The following is a 22,399-nucleotide window of genomic DNA, read 5'->3' on the forward strand; positions in this document are numbered from 1 at the left end:
TCACGATCTTTATTAAAAATGAAAATGAGAAATTTAGACACTGGACGCCGGGTCATTTTAGACTCAAACATCCTGTTTTTTTTTGGATCTGGAAATGCGCACGTACATTTGCTGCAATGAACAGACATTGACGATATAAAAAATTCTTCTGAATTCAGGGGCTGCAGGGTCATCTGTGACATCACCTTTTGTGATTCCTAGATCCTGTGTTAACAGCTGCGTACAGAGGTGTTGTCAGTCTTTGTAACCATACCTCTGATATTTAGGAGAACGGCAGGATGTTTGAGTCCAAAATGTTCCCAATGGCCAGGGTAAAAATTGAAAGATTACTCTCATTTTGTTTTGTAAGAAAGAACATGATATGAAAAAAAGAACATTGTCCAAAATGTTTCAAAAACCGTTTACATTTTTTCAATTATAATTTTTTTCTTTTGATCTTTGCAAATATTGTGTGGTTGAAAGCATAACCATATCTTAGAAAATATACTCTTTGTTATTTGGGTCATAAATGAAGATAAGATGAAAACAATTAAGATGCAATATTTTTCCGCCACACAATTGCGTGTTAACGCTTCTCTCAGTACATGGAAAGGATCGTTGTAAAGGGTAGAGGTTTGCAAGAACTAATTTACGAAGAAACAAGACAAGGAGAACGGTTTACACATGCACCATCAAACTTCCATGAGAAGCTGTCGGAAAGGGAAATCAACAAGCACCCCAGATGGGACTTGAACCCACAATCCCTGGCTTAGGAGGCCAGTGCCTTATCCATTAGGCCACTGGGGCTTGATGCAGTAGCTTAAAAATCTAGACTTTTTTTGGTTACCACAAGAGTGCAGCACTCAATTTTGATTGAGTTATCACGAACGATCTTGTAAGTTTGAACTCCAAATTGAAACAAACCGTCCGAATGCACATGCATCTTTATTTTACAAGAGAGCCAGGGCTAACTTTGTCGGGTCACTGTACGTTACTAATGCCGATGATGGAAAGTTTATTGGACTACCAGAAGCCTGAAAAACTAAATAGATAGCTTCCACATTTCCCTTTCAATTATGACACCAGATTACGGTGGGACTCAGTAGACTTGTCCAACCTGCGGCAATTTTTAAAAATACAAAAACTTAAACAACAAATATCTCGTTGAAATTTCTCTCTTAATCTTGGCGCTAGATCATGAACCGTTTCAACGACTTCAGTAGTAAAAAATACAAAACGAAGGCAAGAATAGAATGCTCCAGGTGAGGGTCGAACTCACAACCTCGGCATCACTCGACAGTTACTGCTTTATGAGTACCGCGCGCTGACCGATTGCGCCACTGGAGCCGACTGGGCACACCCCCTACGACATACATTCTATAAGAAAAAAAAAATGAAATGGGATAGTTCTTCAGAAAATTAATGATTGCTTACAACAGGTTTCTAAGATTTTATTATAATGTTTGACAATATATATTTTACCATATCACGATCTTTATTAAAAATGAAAATGAGAAATTTAGACACTGGACGCCGGGTCATTTTAGACTCAAACATCCTGTTTTTTTTTGGATCTGGAAATGCGCACGTACATTTGCTGCAATGAACAGACATTGACGATATAAAAAATTCTTCTGAATTCAGGGGCTGCAGGGTCATCTGTGACATCACCTTTTGTGATTCCTAGATCCTGTGTTAACAGCTGCGTACAGAGGTGTTGTCAGTCTTTGTAACCATACCTCTGATATTTAGGAGAACGGCAGGATGTTTGAGTCCAAAATGTTCCCAATGGCCAGGGTAAAAATTGAAAGATTACTCTCATTTTGTTTTGTAAGAAAGAACATGATATGAAAAAAAGAACATTGTCCAAAATGTTTCAAAAACCGTTTACATTTTTTCAATTATAATTTTTTTCTTTTGATCTTTGCAAATATTGTGTGGTTGAAAGCATAACCATATCTTAGAAAATATACTCTTTGTTATTTGGGTCATAAATGAAGATAAGATGAAAACAATTAAGATGCAATATTTTTCCGCCACACAATTGCGTGTTAACGCTTCTCTCAGTACATGGAAAGGATCGTTGTAAAGGGTAGAGGTTTGCAAGAACTAATTTACGAAGAAACAAGACAAGGAGAACGGTTTACACATGCACCATCAAACTTCCATGAGAAGCTGTCGGAAAGGGAAATCAACAAGCACCCCAGATGGGACTTGAACCCACAATCCCTGGCTTAGGAGGCCAGTGCCTTATCCATTAGGCCACTGGGGCTTGATGGAGTAGCTTAAAAATCTAGACTTTTTTTGGTTACCACAAGAGTGCAGCACTCAATTTTGATTGAGTTATCACGAACGATCTTGTAAGTTTGAACTCCAAATTGAAACAAACCGTCCGAATGCACATGCATCTTTATTTTACAAGAGAGCCAGGGCTAACTTTGTCGGGTCACTGTACGTTACTAATGCCGATGATGGAAAGTTTATTGGACTACCAGAAGCCTGAAAAACTAAATAGATAGCTTCCACATTTCCCTTTCAATTATGACACCAGATTACGGTGGGACTCAGTAGACTTGTCCAACCTGCGGCAATTTTTAAAAATACAAAAACTTAAACAACAAATATCTCGTTGAAATTTCTCTCTTAATCTTGGCGCTAGATCATGAACCGTTTCAACGACTTCAGTAGTAAAAAATACAAAACGAAGGCAAGAATAGAATGCTCCAGGTGAGGGTCGAACTCACAACCTCGGCATCACTCGACAGTTACTGCTTTATAAGTACCGCGCGCTGACCGATTGCGCCACTGGAGCCGACTGGGCACACCCCCTACGACATACATTCTATAAGAAAAAAAAAATGAAATGGGATAGTTCTTCAGAAAATTAATGATTGCTTACAACAGGTTTCTAAGATTTTATTATAATGTTTGACAATATATATTTTACCATATCACGATCTTTATTAAAAATGAAAATGAGAAATTTAGACACTGGACGCCGGGTCATTTTAGACTCAAACATCCTGGTTTTTTTTGGATCTGGAAATGCGCACGTACATTTGCTGCAATGAACAGACATTGACGATATAAAAAATTCTTCTGAATTCAGGGGCTGCAGGGTCATCTGTGACATCACCTTTTGTGATTCCTAGATCCTGTGTTAACAGCTGCGTACAGAGGTGTTGTCAGTCTTTGTAACCATACCTCTGATATTTAGGAGAACGGCAGGATGTTTGAGTCCAAAATGTTCCCAATGGCCAGGGTAAAAATTGAAAGATTACTCTCATTTTGTTTTGTAAGAAAGAACATGATATGAAAAAAAGAACATTGTCCAAAATGTTTCAAAAACCGTTTACATTTTTTCAATTATAATTTTTTTCTTTTGATCTTTGCAAATATTGTGTGGTTGAAAGCATAACCATATCTTAGAAAATATACTCTTTGTTATTTGGGTCATAAATGAAGATAAGATGAAAACAATTAAGATGCAATATTTTTCCGCCACACAATTGCGTGTTAACGCTTCTCTCAGTACATGGAAAGGATCGTTGTAAAGGGTAGAGGTTTGCAAGAACTAATTTACGAAGAAACAAGACAAGGAGAACGGTTTACACATGCACCATCAAACTTCCATGAGAAGCTGTCGGAAAGGGAAATCAACAAGCACCCCAGATGGGACTTGAACCCACAATCCCTGGCTTAGGAGGCCAGTGCCTTATCCATTAGGCCACTGGGGCTTGATGGAGTAGCTTAAAAATCTAGACTTTTTTTGGTTACCACAAGAGTGCAGCACTCAATTTTGATTGAGTTATCACGAACGATCTTGTAAGTTTGAACTCCAAATTGAAACAAACCGTCCGAATGCACATGCATCTTTATTTTACAAGAGAGCCAGGGCTAACTTTGTCGGGTCACTGTACGTTACTAATGCCGATGATGGAAAGTTTATTGGACTACCAGAAGCCTGAAAAACTAAATAGATAGCTTCCACATTTCCCTTTCAATTATGACACCAGATTACGGTGGGACTCAGTAGACTTGTCCAACCTGCGGCAATTTTTAAAAATACAAAAACTTAAACAACAAATATCTCGTTGAAATTTCTCTCTTAATCTTGGCGCTAGATCATGAACCGTTTCAACGACTTCAGTAGTAAAAAATACAAAACGAAGGCAAGAATAGAATGCTCCAGGTGAGGGTCGAACTCACAACCTCGGCATCACTCGACAGTTACTGCTTTATAAGTACCGCGCGCTGACCGATTGCGCCACTGGAGCCGACTGGGCACACCCCCTACGACATACATTCTATAAGAAAAAAAAAATGAAATGGGATAGTTCTTCAGAAAATTAATGATTGCTTACAACAGGTTTCTAAGATTTTATTATAATGTTTGACAATATATATTTTACCATATCACGATCTTTATTAAAAATGAAAATGAGAAATTTAGACACTGGACGCCGGGTCATTTTAGACTCAAACATCCTGTTTTTTTTTGGATCTGGAAATGCGCACGTACATTTGCTGCAATGAGCAGACATTGACGATATAAAAAATTCTTCTGAATTCAGGGGCTGCAGGGTCATCTGTGACATCACCTTTTGTGATTCCTAGATCCTGTGTTAACAGCTGCGTACAGAGGTGTTGTCAGTCTTTGTAACCATACCTCTGATATTTAGGAGAACGGCAGGATGTTTGAGTCCAAAATGTTCCCAATGGCCAGGGTAAAAATTGAAAGATTACTCTCATTTTGTTTTGTAAGAAAGAACATGATATGAAAAAAAGAACATTGTCCAAAATGTTTCAAAAACCGTTTACATTTTTTCAATTATAATTTTTTTCTTTTGATCTTTGCAAATATTGTGTGGTTGAAAGCATAACCATATCTTAGAAAATATACTCTTTGTTATTTGGGTCATAAATGAAGATAAGATGAAAACAATTAAGATGCAATATTTTTCCGCCACACAATTGCGTGTTAACGCTTCTCTCAGTACATGGAAAGGATCGTTGTAAAGGGTAGAGGTTTGCAAGAACTAATTTACGAAGAAACAAGACAAGGAGAACGGTTTACACATGCACCATCAAACTTCCATGAGAAGCTGTCGGAAAGGGAAATCAACAAGCACCCCAGATGGGACTTGAACCCACAATCCCTGGCTTAGGAGGCCAGTGCCTTATCCATTAGGCCACTGGGGCTTGATGGAGTAGCTTAAAAATCTAGACTTTTTTTGGTTACCACAAGAGTGCAGCACTCAATTTTGATTGAGTTATCACGAACGATCTTGTAAGTTTGAACTCCAAATTGAAACAAACCGTCCGAATGCACATGCATCTTTATTTTACAAGAGAGCCAGGGCTAACTTTGTCGGGTCACTGTACGTTACTAATGCCGATGATGGAAAGTTTATTGGACTACCAGAAGCCTGAAAAACTAAATAGATAGCTTCCACATTTCCCTTTCAATTATGACACCAGATTACGGTGGGACTCAGTAGACTTGTCCAACCTGCGGCAATTTTTAAAAATACAAAAACTTAAACAACAAATATCTCGTTGAAATTTCTCTCTTAATCTTGGCGCTAGATCATGAACCGTTTCAACGACTTCAGTAGTAAAAAATACAAAACGAAGGCAAGAATAGAATGCTCCAGGTGAGGGTCGAACTCACAACCTCGGCATCACTCGACAGTTACTGCTTTATAAGTACCGCGCGCTGACCGATTGCGCCACTGGAGCCGACTGGGCACACCCCCTACGACATACATTCTATAAGAAAAAAAAAATGAAATGGGATAGTTCTTCAGAAAATTAATGATTGCTTACAACAGGTTTCTAAGATTTTATTATAATGTTTGACAATATATATTTTACCATATCACGATCTTTATTAAAAATGAAAATGAGAAATTTAGACACTGGACGCCGGGTCATTTTAGACTCAAACATCCTGTTTTTTTTTGGATCTGGAAATGCGCACGTACATTTGCTGCAATGAACAGACATTGACGATATAAAAAATTCTTCTGAATTCAGGGGCTGCAGGGTCATCTGTGACATCACCTTTTGTGATTCCTAGATCCTGTGTTAACAGCTGCGTACAGAGGTGTTGTCAGTCTTTGTAACCATACCTCTGATATTTAGGAGAACGGCAGGATGTTTGAGTCCAAAATGTTCCCAATGGCCAGGGTAAAAATTGAAAGATTACTCTCATTTTGTTTTGTAAGAAAGAACATGATATGAAAAAAAGAACATTGTCCAAAATGTTTCAAAAACCGTTTACATTTTTTCAATTATAATTTTTTTCTTTTGATCTTTGCAAATATTGTGTGGTTGAAAGCATAACCATATCTTAGAAAATATACTCTTTGTTATTTGGGTCATAAATGAAGATAAGATGAAAACAATTAAGATGCAATATTTTTCCGCCACACAATTGCGTGTTAACGCTTCTCTCAGTACATGGAAAGGATCGTTGTAAAGGGTAGAGGTTTGCAAGAACTAATTTACGAAGAAACAAGACAAGGAGAACGGTTTACACATGCACCATCAAACTTCCATGAGAAGCTGTCGGAAAGGGAAATCAACAAGCACCCCAGATGGGACTTGAACCCACAATCCCTGGCTTAGGAGGCCAGTGCCTTATCCATTAGGCCACTGGGGCTTGATGGAGTAGCTTAAAAATCTAGACTTTTTTTGGTTACCACAAGAGTGCAGCACTCAATTTTGATTGAGTTATCACGAACGATCTTGTAAGTTTGAACTCCAAATTGAAACAAACCGTCCGAATGCACATGCATCTTTATTTTACAAGAGAGCCAGGGCTAACTTTGTCGGGTCACTGTACGTTACTAATGCCGATGATGGAAAGTTTATTGGACTACCAGAAGCCTGAAAAACTAAATAGATAGCTTCCACATTTCCCTTTCAATTATGACACCAGATTACGGTGGGACTCAGTAGACTTGTCCAACCTGCGGCAATTTTTAAAAATACAAAAACTTAAACAACAAATATCTCGTTGAAATTTCTCTCTTAATCTTGGCGCTAGATCATGAACCGTTTCAACGACTTCAGTAGTAAAAAATACAAAACGAAGGCAAGAATAGAATGCTCCAGGTGAGGGTCGAACTCACAACCTCGGCATCACTCGACAGTTACTGCTTTATAAGTACCGCGCGCTGACCGATTGCGCCACTGGAGCCGACTGGGCACACCCCCTACGACATACATTCTATAAGAAAAAAAAAATGAAATGGGATAGTTCTTCAGAAAATTAATGATTGCTTACAACAGGTTTCTAAGATTTTATTATAATGTTTGACAATATATATTTTACCATATCACGATCTTTATTAAAAATGAAAATGAGAAATTTAGACACTGGACGCCGGGTCATTTTAGACTCAAACATCCTGTTTTTTTTTGGATCTGGAAATGCGCACGTACATTTGCTGCAATGAACAGACATTGACGATATAAAAAATTCTTCTGAATTCAGGGGCTGCAGGGTCATCTGTGACATCACCTTTTGTGATTCCTAGATCCTGTGTTAACAGCTGCGTACAGAGGTGTTGTCAGTCTTTGTAACCATACCTCTGATATTTAGGAGAACGGCAGGATGTTTGAGTCCAAAATGTTCCCAATGGCCAGGGTAAAAATTGAAAGATTACTCTCATTTTGTTTTGTAAGAAAGAACATGATATGAAAAAAAGAACATTGTCCAAAATGTTTCAAAAACCGTTTACATTTTTTCAATTATAATTTTTTTCTTTTGATCTTTGCAAATATTGTGTGGTTGAAAGCATAACCATATCTTAGAAAATATACTCTTTGTTATTTGGGTCATAAATGAAGATAAGATGAAAACAATTAAGATGCAATATTTTTCCGCCACACAATTGCGTGTTAACGCTTCTCTCAGTACATGGAAAGGATCGTTGTAAAGGGTAGAGGTTTGCAAGAACTAATTTACGAAGAAACAAGACAAGGAGAACGGTTTACACATGCACCATCAAACTTCCATGAGAAGCTGTCGGAAAGGGAAATCAACAAGCACCCCAGATGGGACTTGAACCCACAATCCCTGGCTTAGGAGGCCAGTGCCTTATCCATTAGGCCACTGGGGCTTGATGGAGTAGCTTAAAAATCTAGACTTTTTTTGGTTACCACAAGAGTGCAGCACTCAATTTTGATTGAGTTATCACGAACGATCTTGTAAGTTTGAACTCCAAATTGAAACAAACCGTCCGAATGCACATGCATCTTTATTTTACAAGAGAGCCAGGGCTAACTTTGTCGGGTCACTGTACGTTACTAATGCCGATGATGGAAAGTTTATTGGACTACCAGAAGCCTGAAAAACTAAATAGATAGCTTCCACATTTCCCTTTCAATTATGACACCAGATTACGGTGGGACTCAGTAGACTTGTCCAACCTGCGGCAATTTTTAAAAATACAAAAACTTAAACAACAAATATCTCGTTGAAATTTCTCTCTTAATCTTGGCGCTAGATCATGAACCGTTTCAACGACTTCAGTAGTAAAAAATACAAAACGAAGGCAAGAATAGAATGCTCCAGGTGAGGGTCGAACTCACAACCTCGGCATCACTCGACAGTTACTGCTTTATAAGTACCGCGCGCTGACCGATTGCGCCACTGGAGCCGACTGGGCACACCCCCTACGACATACATTCTATAAGAAAAAAAAAATGAAATGGGATAGTTCTTCAGAAAATTAATGATTGCTTACAACAGGTTTCTAAGATTTTATTATAATGTTTGACAATATATATTTTACCATATCACGATCTTTATTAAAAATGAAAATGAGAAATTTAGACACTGGACGCCGGGTCATTTTAGACTCAAACATCCTGTTTTTTTTTGGATCTGGAAATGCGCACGTACATTTGCTGCAATGAACAGACATTGACGATATAAAAAATTCTTCTGAATTCAGGGGCTGCAGGGTCATCTGTGACATCACCTTTTGTGATTCCTAGATCCTGTGTTAACAGCTGCGTACAGAGGTGTTGTCAGTCTTTGTAACCATACCTCTGATATTTAGGAGAACGGCAGGATGTTTGAGTCCAAAATGTTCCCAATGGCCAGGGTAAAAATTGAAAGATTACTCTCATTTTGTTTTGTAAGAAAGAACATGATATGAAAAAAAGAACATTGTCCAAAATGTTTCAAAAACCGTTTACATTTTTTCAATTATAATTTTTTTCTTTTGATCTTTGCAAATATTGTGTGGTTGAAAGCATAACCATATCTTAGAAAATATACTCTTTGTTATTTGGGTCATAAATGAAGATAAGATGAAAACAATTAAGATGCAATATTTTTCCGCCACACAATTGCGTGTTAACGCTTCTCTCAGTACATGGAAAGGATCGTTGTAAAGGGTAGAGGTTTGCAAGAACTAATTTACGAAGAAACAAGACAAGGAGAACGGTTTACACATGCACCATCAAACTTCCATGAGAAGCTGTCGGAAAGGGAAATCAACAAGCACCCCAGATGGGACTTGAACCCACAATCCCTGGCTTAGGAGGCCAGTGCCTTATCCATTAGGCCACTGGGGCTTGATGGAGTAGCTTAAAAATCTAGACTTTTTTTGGTTACCACAAGAGTGCAGCACTCAATTTTGATTGAGTTATCACGAACGATCTTGTAAGTTTGAACTCCAAATTGAAACAAACCGTCCGAATGCACATGCATCTTTATTTTACAAGAGAGCCAGGGCTAACTTTGTCGGGTCACTGTACGTTACTAATGCCGATGATGGAAAGTTTATTGGACTACCAGAAGCCTGAAAAACTAAATAGATAGCTTCCACATTTCCCTTTCAATTATGACACCAGATTACGGTGGGACTCAGTAGACTTGTCCAACCTGCGGCAATTTTTAAAAATACAAAAACTTAAACAACAAATATCTCGTTGAAATTTCTCTCTTAATCTTGGCGCTAGATCATGAACCGTTTCAACGACTTCAGTAGTAAAAAATACAAAACGAAGGCAAGAATAGAATGCTCCAGGTGAGGGTCGAACTCACAACCTCGGCATCACTCGACAGTTACTGCTTTATAAGTACCGCGCGCTGACCGATTGCGCCACTGGAGCCGACTGGGCACACCCCCTACGACATACATTCTATAAGAAAAAAAAAATGAAATGGGATAGTTCTTCAGAAAATTAATGATTGCTTACAACAGGTTTCTAAGATTTTATTATAATGTTTGACAATATATATTTTACCATATCACGATCTTTATTAAAAATGAAAATGAGAAATTTAGACACTGGACGCCGGGTCATTTTAGACTCAAACATCCTGTTTTTTTTTGGATCTGGAAATGCGCACGTACATTTGCTGCAATGAACAGACATTGACGATATAAAAAATTCTTCTGAATTCAGGGGCTGCAGGGTCATCTGTGACATCACCTTTTGTGATTCCTAGATCCTGTGTTAACAGCTGCGTACAGAGGTGTTGTCAGTCTTTGTAACCATACCTCTGATATTTAGGAGAACGGCAGGATGTTTGAGTCCAAAATGTTCCCAATGGCCAGGGTAAAAATTGAAAGATTACTCTCATTTTGTTTTGTAAGAAAGAACATGATATGAAAAAAAGAACATTGTCCAAAATGTTTCAAAAACCGTTTACATTTTTTCAATTATAATTTTTTTCTTTTGATCTTTGCAAATATTGTGTGGTTGAAAGCATAACCATATCTTAGAAAATATACTCTTTGTTATTTGGGTCATAAATGAAGATAAGATGAAAACAATTAAGATGCAATATTTTTCCGCCACACAATTGCGTGTTAACGCTTCTCTCAGTACATGGAAAGGATCGTTGTAAAGGGTAGAGGTTTGCAAGAACTAATTTACGAAGAAACAAGACAAGGAGAACGGTTTACACATGCACCATCAAACTTCCATGAGAAGCTGTCGGAAAGGGAAATCAACAAGCACCCCAGATGGGACTTGAACCCACAATCCCTGGCTTAGGAGGCCAGTGCCTTATCCATTAGGCCACTGGGGCTTGATGGAGTAGCTTAAAAATCTAGACTTTTTTTGGTTACCACAAGAGTGCAGCACTCAATTTTGATTGAGTTATCACGAACGATCTTGTAAGTTTGAACTCCAAATTGAAACAAACCGTCCGAATGCACATGCATCTTTATTTTACAAGAGAGCCAGGGCTAACTTTGTCGGGTCACTGTACGTTACTAATGCCGATGATGGAAAGTTTATTGGACTACCAGAAGCCTGAAAAACTAAATAGATAGCTTCCACATTTCCCTTTCAATTATGACACCAGATTACGGTGGGACTCAGTAGACTTGTCCAACCTGCGGCAATTTTTAAAAATACAAAAACTTAAACAACAAATATCTCGTTGAAATTTCTCTCTTAATCTTGGCGCTAGATCATGAACCGTTTCAACGACTTCAGTAGTAAAAAATACAAAACGAAGGCAAGAATAGAATGCTCCAGGTGAGGGTCGAACTCACAACCTCGGCATCACTCGACAGTTACTGCTTTATAAGTACCGCGCGCTGACCGATTGCGCCACTGGAGCCGACTGGGCACACCCCCTACGACATACATTCTATAAGAAAAAAAAAATGAAATGGGATAGTTCTTCAGAAAATTAATGATTGCTTACAACAGGTTTCTAAGATTTTATTATAATGTTTGACAATATATATTTTACCATATCACGATCTTTATTAAAAATGAAAATGAGAAATTTAGACACTGGACGCCGGGTCATTTTAGACTCAAACATCCTGTTTTTTTTTGGATCTGGAAATGCGCACGTACATTTGCTGCAATGAACAGACATTGACGATATAAAAAATTCTTCTGAATTCAGGGGCTGCAGGGTCATCTGTGACATCACCTTTTGTGATTCCTAGATCCTGTGTTAACAGCTGCGTACAGAGGTGTTGTCAGTCTTTGTAACCATACCTCTGATATTTAGGAGAACGGCAGGATGTTTGAGTCCAAAATGTTCCCAATGGCCAGGGTAAGAATTGAAAGATTACTCTCATTTTGTTTTGTAAGAAAGAACATGATATGAAAAAAAGAACATTGTCCAAAATGTTTCAAAAACCGTTTACATTTTTTCAATTATAATTTTTTTCTTTTGATCTTTGCAAATATTGTGTGGTTGAAAGCATAACCATATCTTAGAAAATATACTCTTTGTTATTTGGGTCATAAATGAAGATAAGATGAAAACAATTAAGATGCAATATTTTTCCGCCACACAATTGCGTGTTAACGCTTCTCTCAGTACATGGAAAGGATCGTTGTAAAGGGTAGAGGTTTGCAAGAACTAATTTACGAAGAAACAAGACAAGGAGAACGGTTTACACATGCACCATCAAACTTCCATGAGAAGCTGTCGGAAAGGGAAATCAACAAGCACCCCAGATGGGACTTGAACCCACAATCCCTGGCTTAGGAGGCCAGTGCCTTATCCATTAGGCCACTGGGGCTTGATGGAGTAGCTTAAAAATCTAGACTTTTTTTGGTTACCACAAGAGTGCAGCACTCAATTTTGATTGAGTTATCACGAACGATCTTGTAAGTTTGAACTCCAAATTGAAACAAACCGTCCGAATGCACATGCATCTTTATTTTACAAGAGAGCCAGGGCTAACTTTGTCGGGTCACTGTACGTTACTAATGCCGATGATGGAAAGTTTATTGGACTACCAGAAGCCTGAAAAACTAAATAGATAGCTTCCACATTTCCCTTTCAATTATGACACCAGATTACGGTGGGACTCAGTAGACTTGTCCAACCTGCGGCAATTTTTAAAAATACAAAAACTTAAACAACAAATATCTCGTTGAAATTTCTCTCTTAATCTTGGCGCTAGATCATGAACCGTTTCAACGACTTCAGTAGTAAAAAATACAAAACGAAGGCAAGAATAGAATGCTCCAGGTGAGGGTCGAACTCACAACCTCGGCATCACTCGACAGTTACTGCTTTATAAGTACCGCGCGCTGACCGATTGCGCCACTGGAGCCGACTGGGCACACCCCCTACGACATACATTCTATAAGAAAAAAAAAATGAAATGGGATAGTTCTTCAGAAAATTAATGATTGCTTACAACAGGTTTCTAAGATTTTATTATAATGTTTGACAATATATATTTTACCATATCACGATCTTTATTAAAAATGAAAATGAGAAATTTAGACACTGGACGCCGGGTCATTTTAGACTCAAACATCCTGTTTTTTTTTGGATCTGGAAATGCGCACGTACATTTGCTGCAATGAACAGACATTGACGATATAAAAAATTCTTCTGAATTCAGGGGCTGCAGGGTCATCTGTGACATCACCTTTTGTGATTCCTAGATCCTGTGTTAACAGCTGCGTACAGAGGTGTTGTCAGTCTTTGTAACCATACCTCTGATATTTAGGAGAACGGCAGGATGTTTGAGTCCAAAATGTTCCCAATGGCCAGGGTAAAAATTGAAAGATTACTCTCATTTTGTTTTGTAAGAAAGAACATGATATGAAAAAAAGAACATTGTCCAAAATGTTTCAAAAACCGTTTACATTTTTTCAATTATAATTTTTTTCTTTTGATCTTTGCAAATATTGTGTGGTTGAAAGCATAACCATATCTTAGAAAATATACTCTTTGTTATTTGGGTCATAAATGAAGATAAGATGAAAACAATTAAGATGCAATATTTTTCCGCCACACAATTGCGTGTTAACGCTTCTCTCAGTACATGGAAAGGATCGTTGTAAAGGGTAGAGGTTTGCAAGAACTAATTTACGAAGAAACAAGACAAGGAGAACGGTTTACACATGCACCATCAAACTTCCATGAGAAGCTGTCGGAAAGGGAAATCAACAAGCACCCCAGATGGGACTTGAACCCACAATCCCTGGCTTAGGAGGCCAGTGCCTTATCCATTAGGCCACTGGGGCTTGATGGAGTAGCTTAAAAATCTAGACTTTTTTTGGTTACCACAAGAGTGCAGCACTCAATTTTGATTGAGTTATCACGAACGATCTTGTAAGTTTGAACTCCAAATTGAAACAAACCGTCCGAATGCACATGCATCTTTATTTTACAAGAGAGCCAGGGCTAACTTTGTCGGGTCACTGTACGTTACTAATGCCGATGATGGAAAGTTTATTGGACTACCAGAAGCCTGAAAAACTAAATAGATAGCTTCCACATTTCCCTTTCAATTATGACACCAGATTACGGTGGGACTCAGTAGACTTGTCCAACCTGCGGCAATTTTTAAAAATACAAAAACTTAAACAACAAATATCTCGTTGAAATTTCTCTCTTAATCTTGGCGCTAGATCATGAACCGTTTCAACGACTTCAGTAGTAAAAAATACAAAACGAAGGCAAGAATAGAATGCTCCAGGTGAGGGTCGAACTCACAACCTCGGCATCACTCGACAGTTACTGCTTTATAAGTACCGCGCGCTGACCGATTGCGCCACTGGAGCCGACTGGGCACACCCCCTACGACATACATTCTATAAGAAAAAAAAAATGAAATGGGATAGTTCTTCAGAAAATTAATGATTGCTTACAACAGGTTTCTAAGATTTTATTATAATGTTTGACAATATATATTTTACCATATCACGATCTTTATTAAAAATGAAAATGAGAAATTTAGACACTGGACGCCGGGTCATTTTAGACTCAAACATCCTGTTTTTTTTTGGATCTGGAAATGCGCACGTACATTTGCTGCAATGAACAGACATTGACGATATAAAAAATTCTTCTGAATTCAGGGGCTGCAGGGTCATCTGTGACATCACCTTTTGTGATTCCTAGATCCTGTGTTAACAGCTGCGTACAGAGGTGTTGTCAGTCTTTGTAACCATACCTCTGATATTTAGGAGAACGGCAGGATGTTTGAGTCCAAAATGTTCCCAATGGCCAGGGTAAAAATTGAAAGATTACTCTCATTTTGTTTTGTAAGAAAGAACATGATATGAAAAAAAGAACATTGTCCAAAATGTTTCAAAAACCGTTTACATTTTTTCAATTATAATTTTTTTCTTTTGATCTTTGCAAATATTGTGTGGTTGAAAGCATAACCATATCTTAGAAAATATACTCTTTGTTATTTGGGTCATAAATGAAGATAAGATGAAAACAATTAAGATGCAATATTTTTCCGCCACACAATTGCGTGTTAACGCTTCTCTCAGTACATGGAAAGGATCGTTGTAAAGGGTAGAGGTTTGCAAGAACTAATTTACGAAGAAACAAGACAAGGAGAACGGTTTACACATGCACCATCAAACTTCCATGAGAAGCTGTCGGAAAGGGAAATCAACAAGCACCCCAGATGGGACTTGAACCCACAATCCCTGGCTTAGGAGGCCAGTGCCTTATCCATTAGGCCACTGGGGCTTGATGGAGTAGCTTAAAAATCTAGACTTTTTTTGGTTACCACAAGAGTGCAGCACTCAATTTTGATTGAGTTATCACGAACGATCTTGTAAGTTTGAACTCCAAATTGAAACAAACCGTCCGAATGCACATGCATCTTTATTTTACAAGAGAGCCAGGGCTAACTTTGTCGGGTCACTGTACGTTACTAATGCCGATGATGGAAAGTTTATTGGACTACCAGAAGCCTGAAAAACTAAATAGATAGCTTCCACATTTCCCTTTCAATTATGACACCAGATTACGGTGGGACTCAGTAGACTTGTCCAACCTGCGGCAATTTTTAAAAATACAAAAACTTAAACAACAAATATCTCGTTGAAATTTCTCTCTTAATCTTGGCGCTAGATCATGAACCGTTTCAACGACTTCAGTAGTAAAAAATACAAAACGAAGGCAAGAATAGAATGCTCCAGGTGAGGGTCGAACTCACAACCTCGGCATCACTCGACAGTTACTGCTTTATAAGTACCGCGCGCTGACCGATTGCGCCACTGGAGCCGACTGGGCACACCCCCTACGACATACATTCTATAAGAAAAAAAAAATGAAATGGGATAGTTCTTCAGAAAATTAATGATTGCTTACAACAGGTTTCTAAGATTTTATTATAATGTTTGACAATATATATTTTACCATATCACGATCTTTATTAAAAATGAAAATGAGAAATTTAGACACTGGACGCCGGGTCATTTTAGACTCAAACATCCTGTTTTTTTTTGGATCTGGAAATGCGCACGTACATTTGCTGCAATGAACAGACATTGACGATATAAAAAATTCTTCTGAATTCAGGGGCTGCAGGGTCATCTGTGACATCACCTTTTGTGATTCCTAGATCCTGTGTTAACAGCTGCGTACAGAGGTGTTGTCAGTCTTTGTAACCATACCTCTGATATTTAGTAGAACGGCAGGATGTTTGAGTCCAAAATGTTCCCAATGGCCAGGGTAAAAATTGAAAGATTACTCTCATTTTGTTTTGTAAGAAAGAACATGATATGAAAAAAAGAACATTGTCCAAAATGTTTCAAAAACCGTTTACATTTTTTCAATTATAATTTTTTTCTTTTGATCTTTGCAAATATTGTGTGGTTGAAAGCATAACCATATCTTAGAAAATATACTCTTTGTTATTTGGGTCATAAATGAAGATAAGATGAAAACAATTAAGATGCAATATTTTTCCGCCACACAATTGCGTGTTAACGCTTCTCTCAGTACATGGAAAGGATCGTTGTAAAGGGTAGAGGTTTGCAAGAACTAATTTACGAAGAAACAAGACAAGGAGAACGGTTTACACATGCACCATCAAACTTCCATGAGAAGCTGTCGGAAAGGGAAATCAACAAGCACCCCAGATGGGACTTGAACCCACAATCCCTGGCTTAGGAGGCCAGTGCCTTATCCATTAGGCCACTGGGGCTTGATGGAGTAGCTTAAAAATCTAGACTTTTTTTGGTTACCACAAGAGTGCAGCACTCAATTTTGATTGAGTTATCACGAACGATCTTGTAAGTTTGAACTCCAAATTGAAACAAACCGTCCGAATGCACATGCATCTTTATTTTACAAGAGAGCCAGGGCTAACTTTGTCGGGTCACTGTACGTTACTAATGCCGATGATGGAAAGTTTATTGGACTACCAGAAGCCTGAAAAACTAAATAGATAGCTTCCACATTTCCCTTTCAATTATGACACCAGATTACGGTGGGACTCAGTAGACTTGTCCAACCTGCGGCAATTTTTAAAAATACAAAAACTTAAACAACAAATATCTCGTTGAAATTTCTCTCTTAATCTTGGCGCTAGATCATGAACCGTTTCAACGACTTCAGTAGTAAAAAATACAAAACGAAGGCAAGAATAGAATGCTCCAGGTGAGGGTCGAACTCACAACCTCGGCATCACTCGACAGTTACTGCTTTATAAGTACCGCGCGCTGACCGATTGCGCCACTGGAGCCGACTGGGCACACCCCCTACGACATACATTCTATAAGAAAAAAAAAATGAAATGGGATAGTTCTTCAGAAAATTAATGATTGCTTACAACAGGTTTCTAAGATTTTATTATAATGTTTGACAATATATATTTTACCATATCACGATCTTTATTAAAAATGAAAATGAGAAATTTAGACACTGGACGCCGGGTCATTTTAGACTCAAACATCCTGTTTTTTTTTGGATCTGGAAATGCGCACGTACATTTGCTGCAATGAACAGACATTGACGATATAAAAAATTCTTCTGAATTCAGGGGCTGCAGGGTCATCTGTGACATCACCTTTTGTGATTCCTAGATCCTGTGTTAACAGCTGCGTACAGAGGTGTTGTCAGTCTTTGTAACCATACCTCTGATATTTAGTAGAACGGCAGGATGTTTGAGTCCAAAATGTTCCCAATGGCCAGGGTAAAAATTGAAAGATTACTCTCATTTTGTTTTGTAAGAAAGAACATGATATGAAAAAAAGAACATTGTCCAAAATGTTTCAAAAACCGTTTACATTTTTTCAATTATAATTTTTTTCTTTTGATCTTTGCAAATATTGTGTGGTTGAAAGCATAACCATATCTTAGAAAATATACTCTTTGTTATTTGGGTCATAAATGAAGATAAGATGAAAACAATTAAGATGCAATATTTTTCCGCCACACAATTGCGTGTTAACGCTTCTCTCAGTACATGGAAAGGATCGTTGTAAAGGGTAGAGGTTTGCAAGAACTAATTTACGAAGAAACAAGACAAGGAGAACGGTTTACACATGCACCATCAAACTTCCATGAGAAGCTGTCGGAAAGGGAAATCAACAAGCACCCCAGATGGGACTTGAACCCACAATCCCTGGCTTAGGAGGCCAGTGCCTTATCCATTAGGCCACTGGGGCTTGATGGAGTAGCTTAAAAATCTAGACTTTTTTTGGTTACCACAAGAGTGCAGCACTCAATTTTGATTGAGTTATCACGAACGATCTTGTAAGTTTGAACTCCAAATTGAAACAAACCGTCCGAATGCACATGCATCTTTATTTTACAAGAGAGCCAGGGCTAACTTTGTCGGGTCACTGTACGTTACTAATGCCGATGATGGAAAGTTTATTGGACTACCAGAAGCCTGAAAAACTAAATAGATAGCTTCCACATTTCCCTTTCAATTATGACACCAGATTACGGTGGGACTCAGTAGACTTGTCCAACCTGCGGCAATTTTTAAAAATACAAAAACTTAAACAAATATCTCGTTGAAATTTCTCTCTTAATCTTGGCGCTAGATCATGAACCGTTTCAACGACTTCAGTAGTAAAAAATACAAAACGAAGGCAAGAATAGAATGCTCCAGGTGAGGGTCGAACTCACAACCTCGGCATCACTCGACAGTTACTGCTTTATAAGTACCGCGCGCTGACCGATTGCGCCACTGGAGCCGACTGGGCACACCCCCTACGACATACATTCTATAAGAAAAAAAAAATGAAATGGGATAGTTCTTCAGAAAATTAATGATTGCTTACAACAGGTTTCTAAGATTTTATTATAATGTTTGACAATATATATTTTACCATATCACGATCTTTATTAAAAATGAAAATGAGAAATTTAGACACTGGACGCCGGGTCATTTTAGACTCAAACATCCTGTTTTTTTTTGGATCTGGAAATGCGCACGTACATTTGCTGCAATGAACAGACATTGACGATATAAAAAATTCTTCTGAATTCAGGGGCTGCAGGGTCATCTGTGACATCACCTTTTGTGATTCCTAGATCCTGTGTTAACAGCTGCGTACAGAGGTGTTGTCAGTCTTTGTAACCATACCTCTGATATTTAGTAGAACGGCAGGATGTTTGAGTCCAAAATGTTCCCAATGGCCAGGGTAAAAATTGAAAGATTACTCTCATTTTGTTTTGTAAGAAAGAACATGATATGAAAAAAAGAACATTGTCCAAAATGTTTCAAAAACCGTTTACATTTTTTCAATTATAATTTTTTTCTTTTGATCTTTGCAAATATTGTGTGGTTGAAAGCATAACCATATCTTAGAAAATATACTCTTTGTTATTTGGGTCATAAATGAAGATAAGATGAAAACAATTAAGATGCAATATTTTTCCGCCACACAATTGCGTGTTAACGCTTCTCTCAGTACATGGAAAGGATCGTTGTAAAGGGTAGAGGTTTGCAAGAACTAATTTACGAAGAAACAAGACAAGGAGAACGGTTTACACATGCACCATCAAACTTCCATGAGAAGCTGTCGGAAAGGGAAATCAACAAGCACCCCAGATGGGACTTGAACCCACAATCCCTGGCTTAGGAGGCCAGTGCCTTATCCATTAGGCCACTGGGGCTTGATGGAGTAGCTTAAAAATCTAGACTTTTTTTGGTTACCACAAGAGTGCAGCACTCAATTTTGATTGAGTTATCACGAACGATCTTGTAAGTTTGAACTCCAAATTGAAACAAACCGTCCGAATGCACATGCATCTTTATTTTACAAGAGAGCCAGGGCTAACTTTGTCGGGTCACTGTACGTTACTAATGCCGATGATGGAAAGTTTATTGGACTACCAGAAGCCTGAAAAACTAAATAGATAGCTTCCACATTTCCCTTTCAATTATGACACCAGATTACGGTGGGACTCAGTAGACTTGTCCAACCTGCGGCAATTTTTAAAAATACAAAAACTTAAACAACAAATATCTCGTTGAAATTTCTCTCTTAATCTTGGCGCTAGATCATGAACCGTTTCAACGACTTCAGTAGTAAAAAATACAAAACGAAGGCAAGAATAGAATGCTCCAGGTGAGGGTCGAACTCACAACCTCGGCATCACTCGACAGTTACTGCTTTATAAGTACCGCGCGCTGACCGATTGCGCCACTGGAGCCGACTGGGCACACCCCCTACGACATACATTCTATAAGAAAAAAAAAATGAAATGGGATAGTTCTTCAGAAAATTAATGATTGCTTACAACAGGTTTCTAAGATTTTATTATAATGTTTGACAATATATATTTTACCATATCACGATCTTTATTAAAAATGAAAATGAGAAATTTAGACACTGGACGCCGGGTCATTTTAGACTCAAACATCCTGTTTTTTTTTGGATCTGGAAATGCGCACGTACATTTGCTGCAATGAACAGACATTGACGATATAAAAAATTCTTCTGAATTCAGGGGCTGCAGGGTCATCTGTGACATCACCTTTTGTGATTCCTAGATCCTGTGTTAACAGCTGCGTACAGAGGTGTTGTCAGTCTTTGTAACCATACCTCTGATATTTAGGAGAACGGCAGGATGTTTGAGTCCAAAATGTTCCCAATGGCCAGGGTAAAAATTGAAAGATTACTCTCATTTTGTTTTGTAAGAAAGAACATGATATGAAAAAAAGAACATTGTCCAAAATGTTTCAAAAACCGTTTACATTTTTTCAATTATAATTTTTTTCTTTTGATCTTTGCAAATATTGTGTGGTTGAAAGCATAACCATATCTTAGAAAATATACTCTTTGTTATTTGGGTCATAAATGAAGATAAGATGAAAACAATTAAGATGCAATATTTTTCCGCCACACAATTGCGTGTTAACGCTTCTCTCAGTACATGGAAAGGATCGTTGTAAAGGGTAGAGGTTTGCAAGAACTAATTTACGAAGAAACAAGACAAGGAGAACGGTTTACACATGCACCATCAAACTTCCATGAGAAGCTGTCGGAAAGGGAAATCAACAAGCACCCCAGATGGGACTTGAACCCACAATCCCTGGCTTAGGAGGCCAGTGCCTTATCCATTAGGCCACTGGGGCTTGATGGAGTAGCTTAAAAATCTAGACTTTTTTTGGTTACCACAAGAGTGCAGCACTCAATTTTGATTGAGTTATCACGAACGATCTTGTAAGTTTGAACTCCAAATTGAAACAAACCGTCCGAATGCACATGCATCTTTATTTTACAAGAGAGCCAGGGCTAACTTTGTCGGGTCACTGTACGTTACTAATGCCGATGATGGAAAGTTTATTGGACTACCAGAAGCCTGAAAAACTAAATAGATAGCTTCCACATTTCCCTTTCAATTATGACACCAGATTACGGTGGGACTCAGTAGACTTGTCCAACCTGCGGCAATTTTTAAAAATACAAAAACTTAAACAACAAATATCTCGTTGAAATTTCTCTCTTAATCTTGGCGCTAGATCATGAACCGTTTCAACGACTTCAGTAGTAAAAAATACAAAACGAAGGCAAGAATAGAATGCTCCAGGTGAGGGTCGAACTCACAACCTCGGCATCACTCGACAGTTACTGCTTTATAAGTACCGCGCGCTGACCGATTGCGCCACTGGAGCCGACTGGGCACACCCCCTACGACATACATTCTATAAGAAAAAAAAAATGAAATGGGATAGTTCTTCAGAAAATTAATGATTGCTTACAACAGGTTTCTAAGATTTTATTATAATGTTTGACAATATATATTTTACCATATCACGATCTTTATTAAAAATGAAAATGAGAAATTTAGACACTGGACGCCGGGTCATTTTAGACTCAAACATCCTGTTTTTTTTTGGATCTGGAAATGCGCACGTACATTTGCTGCAATGAACAGACATTGACGATATAAAAAATTCTTCTGAATTCAGGGGCTGCAGGGTCATCTGTGACATCACCTTTTGTGATTCCTAGATCCTGTGTTAACAGCTGCGTACAGAGGTGTTGTCAGTCTTTGTAACCATACCTCTGATATTTAGGAGAACGGCAGGATGTTTGAGTCCAAAATGTTCCCAATGGCCAGGGTAAAAATTGAAAGATTACTCTCATTTTGTTTTGTAAGAAAGAACATGATATGAAAAAAAGAACATTGTCCAAAATGTTTCAAAAACCGTTTACATTTTTTCAATTATAATTTTTT

General features: G+C 38.0%; 29 non-coding genes across 29 annotated transcripts; all 29 read right to left on the reverse strand.

Annotated features, from left to right (window-relative positions):
• Positions 1 to 713: 713 nt before the first annotated feature.
• TRNAR-CCU (transfer RNA arginine (anticodon CCU)) lies at positions 714 to 786 on the reverse strand. Its single transcript has one exon. It is a non-coding gene; the product is annotated as a tRNA-Arg (tRNA).
• Positions 787 to 2,178: 1,392 nt separating this feature from the next.
• On the reverse strand, positions 2,179 to 2,251 carry TRNAR-CCU (transfer RNA arginine (anticodon CCU)). Its single transcript has one exon. It is a non-coding gene; the product is annotated as a tRNA-Arg (tRNA).
• Positions 2,252 to 2,698: 447 nt separating this feature from the next.
• On the reverse strand, positions 2,699 to 2,791 carry TRNAI-UAU (transfer RNA isoleucine (anticodon UAU)). Its single transcript is given in 2 exon segments — positions 2,699 to 2,734; positions 2,754 to 2,791. It is a non-coding gene; the product is annotated as a tRNA-Ile (tRNA).
• Positions 2,792 to 3,643: 852 nt separating this feature from the next.
• On the reverse strand, positions 3,644 to 3,716 carry TRNAR-CCU (transfer RNA arginine (anticodon CCU)). Its single transcript has one exon. It is a non-coding gene; the product is annotated as a tRNA-Arg (tRNA).
• A 447-nt stretch (positions 3,717 to 4,163) lies between these two features.
• TRNAI-UAU (transfer RNA isoleucine (anticodon UAU)) lies at positions 4,164 to 4,256 on the reverse strand. Its single transcript is given in 2 exon segments — positions 4,164 to 4,199; positions 4,219 to 4,256. It is a non-coding gene; the product is annotated as a tRNA-Ile (tRNA).
• An 852-nt stretch (positions 4,257 to 5,108) lies between these two features.
• Positions 5,109 to 5,181, reverse strand: TRNAR-CCU (transfer RNA arginine (anticodon CCU)). Its single transcript has one exon. It is a non-coding gene; the product is annotated as a tRNA-Arg (tRNA).
• A 447-nt stretch (positions 5,182 to 5,628) lies between these two features.
• Positions 5,629 to 5,721, reverse strand: TRNAI-UAU (transfer RNA isoleucine (anticodon UAU)). Its single transcript is given in 2 exon segments — positions 5,629 to 5,664; positions 5,684 to 5,721. It is a non-coding gene; the product is annotated as a tRNA-Ile (tRNA).
• Positions 5,722 to 6,573: 852 nt separating this feature from the next.
• Positions 6,574 to 6,646, reverse strand: TRNAR-CCU (transfer RNA arginine (anticodon CCU)). The gene has a single exon. It is a non-coding gene; the product is annotated as a tRNA-Arg (tRNA).
• Positions 6,647 to 7,093: 447 nt separating this feature from the next.
• On the reverse strand, positions 7,094 to 7,186 carry TRNAI-UAU (transfer RNA isoleucine (anticodon UAU)). The gene is given in 2 exon segments: positions 7,094 to 7,129; positions 7,149 to 7,186. It is a non-coding gene; the product is annotated as a tRNA-Ile (tRNA).
• Positions 7,187 to 8,038: 852 nt separating this feature from the next.
• On the reverse strand, positions 8,039 to 8,111 carry TRNAR-CCU (transfer RNA arginine (anticodon CCU)). Its single transcript has one exon. It is a non-coding gene; the product is annotated as a tRNA-Arg (tRNA).
• Positions 8,112 to 8,558: 447 nt separating this feature from the next.
• On the reverse strand, positions 8,559 to 8,651 carry TRNAI-UAU (transfer RNA isoleucine (anticodon UAU)). The gene is given in 2 exon segments: positions 8,559 to 8,594; positions 8,614 to 8,651. It is a non-coding gene; the product is annotated as a tRNA-Ile (tRNA).
• An 852-nt stretch (positions 8,652 to 9,503) lies between these two features.
• TRNAR-CCU (transfer RNA arginine (anticodon CCU)) lies at positions 9,504 to 9,576 on the reverse strand. Its single transcript has one exon. It is a non-coding gene; the product is annotated as a tRNA-Arg (tRNA).
• A 447-nt stretch (positions 9,577 to 10,023) lies between these two features.
• Positions 10,024 to 10,116, reverse strand: TRNAI-UAU (transfer RNA isoleucine (anticodon UAU)). Its single transcript is given in 2 exon segments — positions 10,024 to 10,059; positions 10,079 to 10,116. It is a non-coding gene; the product is annotated as a tRNA-Ile (tRNA).
• Positions 10,117 to 10,968: 852 nt separating this feature from the next.
• TRNAR-CCU (transfer RNA arginine (anticodon CCU)) lies at positions 10,969 to 11,041 on the reverse strand. The gene has a single exon. It is a non-coding gene; the product is annotated as a tRNA-Arg (tRNA).
• Positions 11,042 to 11,488: 447 nt separating this feature from the next.
• Positions 11,489 to 11,581, reverse strand: TRNAI-UAU (transfer RNA isoleucine (anticodon UAU)). Its single transcript is given in 2 exon segments — positions 11,489 to 11,524; positions 11,544 to 11,581. It is a non-coding gene; the product is annotated as a tRNA-Ile (tRNA).
• An 852-nt stretch (positions 11,582 to 12,433) lies between these two features.
• On the reverse strand, positions 12,434 to 12,506 carry TRNAR-CCU (transfer RNA arginine (anticodon CCU)). Its single transcript has one exon. It is a non-coding gene; the product is annotated as a tRNA-Arg (tRNA).
• A 447-nt stretch (positions 12,507 to 12,953) lies between these two features.
• Positions 12,954 to 13,046, reverse strand: TRNAI-UAU (transfer RNA isoleucine (anticodon UAU)). The gene is given in 2 exon segments: positions 12,954 to 12,989; positions 13,009 to 13,046. It is a non-coding gene; the product is annotated as a tRNA-Ile (tRNA).
• Positions 13,047 to 13,898: 852 nt separating this feature from the next.
• TRNAR-CCU (transfer RNA arginine (anticodon CCU)) lies at positions 13,899 to 13,971 on the reverse strand. The gene has a single exon. It is a non-coding gene; the product is annotated as a tRNA-Arg (tRNA).
• Positions 13,972 to 14,418: 447 nt separating this feature from the next.
• On the reverse strand, positions 14,419 to 14,511 carry TRNAI-UAU (transfer RNA isoleucine (anticodon UAU)). Its single transcript is given in 2 exon segments — positions 14,419 to 14,454; positions 14,474 to 14,511. It is a non-coding gene; the product is annotated as a tRNA-Ile (tRNA).
• Positions 14,512 to 15,363: 852 nt separating this feature from the next.
• TRNAR-CCU (transfer RNA arginine (anticodon CCU)) lies at positions 15,364 to 15,436 on the reverse strand. Its single transcript has one exon. It is a non-coding gene; the product is annotated as a tRNA-Arg (tRNA).
• A 447-nt stretch (positions 15,437 to 15,883) lies between these two features.
• On the reverse strand, positions 15,884 to 15,976 carry TRNAI-UAU (transfer RNA isoleucine (anticodon UAU)). The gene is given in 2 exon segments: positions 15,884 to 15,919; positions 15,939 to 15,976. It is a non-coding gene; the product is annotated as a tRNA-Ile (tRNA).
• Positions 15,977 to 16,828: 852 nt separating this feature from the next.
• On the reverse strand, positions 16,829 to 16,901 carry TRNAR-CCU (transfer RNA arginine (anticodon CCU)). The gene has a single exon. It is a non-coding gene; the product is annotated as a tRNA-Arg (tRNA).
• A 447-nt stretch (positions 16,902 to 17,348) lies between these two features.
• Positions 17,349 to 17,441, reverse strand: TRNAI-UAU (transfer RNA isoleucine (anticodon UAU)). The gene is given in 2 exon segments: positions 17,349 to 17,384; positions 17,404 to 17,441. It is a non-coding gene; the product is annotated as a tRNA-Ile (tRNA).
• Positions 17,442 to 18,293: 852 nt separating this feature from the next.
• Positions 18,294 to 18,366, reverse strand: TRNAR-CCU (transfer RNA arginine (anticodon CCU)). The gene has a single exon. It is a non-coding gene; the product is annotated as a tRNA-Arg (tRNA).
• A 444-nt stretch (positions 18,367 to 18,810) lies between these two features.
• TRNAI-UAU (transfer RNA isoleucine (anticodon UAU)) lies at positions 18,811 to 18,903 on the reverse strand. Its single transcript is given in 2 exon segments — positions 18,811 to 18,846; positions 18,866 to 18,903. It is a non-coding gene; the product is annotated as a tRNA-Ile (tRNA).
• An 852-nt stretch (positions 18,904 to 19,755) lies between these two features.
• TRNAR-CCU (transfer RNA arginine (anticodon CCU)) lies at positions 19,756 to 19,828 on the reverse strand. Its single transcript has one exon. It is a non-coding gene; the product is annotated as a tRNA-Arg (tRNA).
• A 447-nt stretch (positions 19,829 to 20,275) lies between these two features.
• On the reverse strand, positions 20,276 to 20,368 carry TRNAI-UAU (transfer RNA isoleucine (anticodon UAU)). Its single transcript is given in 2 exon segments — positions 20,276 to 20,311; positions 20,331 to 20,368. It is a non-coding gene; the product is annotated as a tRNA-Ile (tRNA).
• An 852-nt stretch (positions 20,369 to 21,220) lies between these two features.
• Positions 21,221 to 21,293, reverse strand: TRNAR-CCU (transfer RNA arginine (anticodon CCU)). Its single transcript has one exon. It is a non-coding gene; the product is annotated as a tRNA-Arg (tRNA).
• Positions 21,294 to 21,740: 447 nt separating this feature from the next.
• TRNAI-UAU (transfer RNA isoleucine (anticodon UAU)) lies at positions 21,741 to 21,833 on the reverse strand. The gene is given in 2 exon segments: positions 21,741 to 21,776; positions 21,796 to 21,833. It is a non-coding gene; the product is annotated as a tRNA-Ile (tRNA).
• Positions 21,834 to 22,399: the final 566 nt, after the last annotated feature.

The sequence above is a fragment of the Ranitomeya imitator genome, chromosome 4 (assembly GCF_032444005.1).
Source record: "Ranitomeya imitator isolate aRanImi1 chromosome 4, aRanImi1.pri, whole genome shotgun sequence".
NCBI lineage: Eukaryota > Metazoa > Chordata > Amphibia > Anura > Dendrobatidae > Ranitomeya > Ranitomeya imitator.